The following is a 4320-nucleotide window of genomic DNA, read 5'->3' as shown; positions in this document are numbered from 1 at the left end:
CTTCTCCCCTCTGCGGAATGTGGCGGGGGCTGCAGCTCTCCCCCTGTGGGGCAGGAGTGCCACGGTGTGGGGTGCTGGTCTCCAATGCACCAGGAGAGTAGCTCAGTTGAGGCAGGGCAGGGCGTGTGGTGTCCGTTCTGCGTTGCCTGGTGCTGGGCCATTGCACAATCCCCAGCCACGCTGCACAGCGCACCCCAAGAGGGGACAAGGGGTCCAAGCACATGATCCTGCATTCGGGGATCATTCTCATTGGTAGCCATCCAGTGGCAGTGAGTTCCGCAGGCCTTGGCACATGCTGTGTGGGGCAGGAGGTCCTTGTATTGGGAGCTGTGGGAGTGAACTGCGTGCAGTTGTATCTCTGAGCACGATTGTGAATATTATGGTGTGTGTGGGGGGGTGATTGTGAGTGTGGCTGGGGGCGGTGATTGTTGCTCTCTTTGGGGGTTGGGCTAGCATGTCCCTCTGGGTGTGTGGTGTCTGAGTGTTCTTGCGATTGTGTGAGTCTCTTTGTGCGTCAGAGTGTGTGTATGTATGTGTGTGTGTGTGACTTGCTGCAGAATACAAAATCCTGCAAAGCCATTTCCTAGTGGTTAGCCCAGCAACACACTGATACAAACAGTGTCACAGATGCACACACACACAGAGTAGGGCTCAGCCCCACCAGCAGGGGCAGCAGGGACACACACGTCTCTCCTGGGCCAGCTTGGACAATTTCCCATCACGACCCGGCACAGTGCTGGTGCCCCACACGGGGTTGGGCAGTGACTGGGCAGGGGGCAGATGTGCCGGATCTGTAAAAGCAGCAAAGAGTCCTGTGGCTCCTCATAGAATAACAGCCGTGTTGGAGCATGAGCTTTCATGGGTGAATCCCCACTTCGTCGGATGGATTCAGAAGGAAGCACTTTGGGAAAATCAGTCAAGGCCCTTAGCTGAGCTGAGACACAGACCCAGTGACCCCTGCACCACCCTGGGAGGAGTGGGGTTGAGTGGTCAGAGCAGGGAGGGCTGGGCACCAGGACCCCTGGGTTCTATCCTGGCTCTGGGGTGGAGTGAACTGGGATCCAGGACTCCTGGGTTCCATAGGGAAACTGTTTTCCCTGTGCTTCCCTCCCTAGTGATCCCAGCCCAGCCCCTAGTGGAGACTGAGCACAAGTGGGGAGTTGTTCTCCCACTTTGGACTTATGATTCAAACCCCTCCCAGGGGCTATGATATCATGAAATCTGCCCCCACCCCCAACACAGAGAAAACTGGTGGGATTCTGTCCACACGCAGAATTTTCTCCGCCGGGCTCGTTCGGTTCATCTCGCTGCTGTCCCTACTGCCGCCAGACACTGCTCCTCTGCATAGCCCCTCCCTTGGACTCGTGATACCTTCTGTCCTGCTGGTTTCAAGTGATTGAGTTGCCCTCGGGAGTGAGCAGGTCCCAGCACGTCACAGCCCCAGCCAGGGCCGGCTCAGGCACCAGCTCAGCAAGCAGGTGCTTGGGGCAGCCAGGAAGAGGCGGCATGTCGAGGTCTTTGGCAGCAATTCGGCAGCGGGTCCCTCGGTCCCTCTTGGAGGAAGGACCTGCCACTGGTGCTGCTGAAGAAAAGTGGTGCAGTGGAGCTGCCGCCGATTGTGATCACAGATTTTTTTCCTGCCGCTTGGCGGCAAAAACCCTGGGCCGGCCCTGGCCCCAGCACGGCACAGCCCAGCACACGTCATAGCACGTCACAGCCTGGGGCAGGGAGATATTGGGGAAGGGATGAGGAGAGACCCAGCCCCATAGACCCATAGGGGCAGCGGGATATGGGGGCAGGAGAGGGGATGGCGGGGAGAGACCCATCTCCATAGACCCCCAGAGGCAGGAACTGAGGGGAGAAGGGGAGGAGAGGATCCAGCCCTATAGACCTGTAGGGGCAGGGAGATATTGGGGCAGGAGGGGAGAAGGGGTTGGCAGAGACCCAGCCCGGGGTGCAGGGAAATGGGGTGGTTTGGAAGGAACTGGGGAGGAGAAGAGACACATGGCAGGACAGGAAACCGACTCACTCCGAATACATGCAGAGCAGGGCAGGGCGGAGGCAGATCATGCTGGTCCCAGGGTAATTTCAGGGGTTCTGATTCCCCACTCAGCTGGGGGCTCACCTCTGGGCTGAGGAGGATGCAGGGGCTGTGTGTGTGTGTCAGGCTGGGAGCTGCCTGGGCAGAGGTGCTGGAACTGGGGTGCTGAGCCACGTAAATTATCGATCTAAACGCCATTGTAGAGAACACTATGCTGGCACACCGCTTCCTGGCAGCCAGAGACTGTGCTTTCTACACCTGCTCCTGTGGATGTGACCTCTCTCCTGATTGCTAAGGAAAGGCCTTTCCAGGAAATGGCCACAGCTTTTGGGAATCCGCATGTGGCTGTGAACAGAATTTGGCTCCTGGAACACAAGGCAACTTAAAAGCTGAGCACGCAGACAGGGGCTTGAACCCTGGCCCCTCAGATTGAAAGCCTGATGCTCTACCACCTGAGCTACCTGGGCTTGTTAAGAGCATCTTCACCGTTCACCACAGGAGTGAGCAGGCAGGCAAAGAGAGGCAAAGAAAGTCCCCAGAACTCCTCCTCTTTCTGCACAGCCACTGCCTGTCAGCAGGATTCCTCCTCCTCCTCCCTCCTGTGCCTCAGTGCGACTAAATCTCCACAGCTAGACAGCCGGTCCGTCCGCTGCACCCCAATCCCCCATGCCTGAGCCTCCCTGTCAAAGCCCTGCACCTGGCCCCGTATAATTAAGTCTCACATCTCACTGGGAACTCGACTTCTTGTGCCAGAGAGTCTCGCCCCCCCTCAATAGGTGACCCAAGAAACACAGTGTCCACCTTTTCCAAAGAAGCGCATGAAGAAGGCGCCCGCATGGCTTAACGGATAAGGTGCCTGACTTTGAATTAAGAACTTGAGGGGTCAAGTCCCTTTGTGGTTGTGTTGATGCAGTTTTACCTTCGTGCTGAAAGTCCTGCTCCTTTCAAATCTGGAACCTCTTCTTGGCCGCTCAGGCCAATGCTCTGCCTTCAGCTAGAGCCCGGGAAGGAGTTGGGGGTTGGATGTCACAAAGGCTGGGGCATGAGCCCCAGGTGCTTCCAGTCTAGCCTTTGCTATTCCTGAATTCCCAAAGGAAATGGACGGCTGCCCGGGCTAGCGTGTGGAGCAGTTTCCCTCTGTCCCTGTGCTTGAGGGGGGTTGCTACATAGCGCCTTGGGAGCCTGGATGTTTCTCTGCTTCTCACCAGCTGGAGAAAAGCCTCTTGGGATAACATCTCCTGCCCCACTGCAAAAGTGAGCATGGGGTATGGGAACAGTAGAGGCCCCACCAGGGGGGCTGGCCCTGCTTTCCTACCGTCTACTGATGTTGGACACAGAGCATCAGCAGCCACCCCGCATGGTGGTCTGCGGGTGGCCTTCAGTGGGGGTTTGGCATGGCAGGGAGCAGGCTGGCCGGGAGTCTTGTTGCCTGTCTGCTGGCCACACATAGGCATGGTCCTGTCCTCGTCTCGCCCCGCCCTCAGTCGCTCTGTGGCTTATAAGCCTTCCCTCAGAGCTGTCAGCACCAGCCGCCTCTGCTCCAGGTGCCCAGAGGAGGAGAGGTGTGCTGGGCTCCAGCCTGGGACTCTGCCTCCCTCCTGCCTATCAAGCCTGGCCTGGCACTGCTTTCTTCAAGTGCCATGTGAGCAAGAGGAAAAGTGTGGCTACAAGCACCAGACTTGTGGGCATCAGGTGAAGCAGTGAGAATCCCAACCACTAGAGCCACTTCTAAGCCCCACCAAAGACCTGGCTCTGGTGGGGAAAGGAGTTAACCAGCAGGAGGAAATGACCCACTTTTGTATAGCTGGAGACAGGAAAGCACTTTGAGCACCAGATCTTTACCACCAGCTAACACAAGGTCCCACTGAGATTTGAACTCAGATTGCAGGATTCAGAGTCCTGAGTGCTGCCCTTTACACCATGGGACCAGCTTGTACTGTTCTCTCGGGACATTGGTGACTCTCACAGGGCTGGCTTGTGTAAGGGACTGTTGGCCCTTTACTAAAACTTAGTGGGAGTTGGTTGGCTAGTTCCCAGTCCCAATAGACGGGGGAAGGGCCAATGGGAAATCAGGACCCTGAGACTGACAGGCCCCTGGGGCAATGGTCACCAACAGGTAGGGAACAACCAACGGGTAGGGAACAAGTGAGAATTTGTTAATGGAGAAAAATTCCTGGTGAAAATTGGCAAAGCTGTGCAGATTTTGAAAAGTTCCAGTGAATTTACACATGAAGATACAAACAGAGAGACAAACGCACACAGAGAATGAGAAAATCACA

The 4320-nt window shown here is 56.6% G+C and overlaps 2 non-coding genes across 2 annotated transcripts; both read right to left on the bottom strand.

The window, feature by feature from the left end:
• Positions 1 to 2435: 2435 nt before the first annotated feature.
• Positions 2436 to 2508, bottom strand: TRNAE-UUC. The gene has a single exon. It is a non-coding gene; the product is annotated as a tRNA-Glu (tRNA).
• Positions 2509 to 3897: 1389 nt separating this feature from the next.
• Positions 3898 to 3969, bottom strand: TRNAQ-CUG. Its single transcript has one exon. It is a non-coding gene; the product is annotated as a tRNA-Gln (tRNA).
• Positions 3970 to 4320: the final 351 nt, after the last annotated feature.

This window comes from Mauremys reevesii, linkage group 17, assembly GCF_016161935.1.
Source record: "Mauremys reevesii isolate NIE-2019 linkage group 17, ASM1616193v1, whole genome shotgun sequence".
In the NCBI taxonomy this organism is placed as follows: domain Eukaryota; kingdom Metazoa; phylum Chordata; order Testudines; family Geoemydidae; genus Mauremys; species Mauremys reevesii.
This window is presented reverse-complemented; position numbering and strand designations above follow the sequence as displayed.